Raw genomic sequence first — 206 nt, 5'->3', positions numbered from 1 at the left:
TGTGTGACCCATCCACGTCTCCCTGTGTGACCCATCCACGTCTCCGTGTGTGACCCATCCACCTCTCCATGTGTACCTATCAACGTCTCCATGTACGACCCATGCATCTCTCCATGTGTGACCCATCTACGTCTCCCTGTGTGACCCACCCACATCTCCGTGTGACCCATGCACCTCTCTGTGTGTGACCCATCCATGTCTCCCTG

At 56.3% G+C, this 206-nt stretch overlaps 1 protein-coding gene across 2 annotated transcripts in view; it reads right to left on the bottom strand.

Annotated features, from left to right (window-relative positions):
* Positions 1-206, bottom strand: part of UPB1 (beta-ureidopropionase 1) — a 16162-nt gene that overhangs the window by 4345 nt on the left and 11611 nt on the right. The gene's annotated exons all lie outside the window — the stretch shown is intronic.

This window comes from Vombatus ursinus, unplaced genomic scaffold (assembly GCF_900497805.2).
Source record: "Vombatus ursinus unplaced genomic scaffold, bare-nosed wombat genome assembly UNPS02015012.1, whole genome shotgun sequence".
In the NCBI taxonomy this organism is placed as follows: Eukaryota; Metazoa; Chordata; class Mammalia; order Diprotodontia; family Vombatidae; genus Vombatus; species Vombatus ursinus.
The sequence above is the reverse complement of the archived record's forward strand: the minus strand, read 5'-3'. Positions and strand labels throughout refer to the sequence as shown.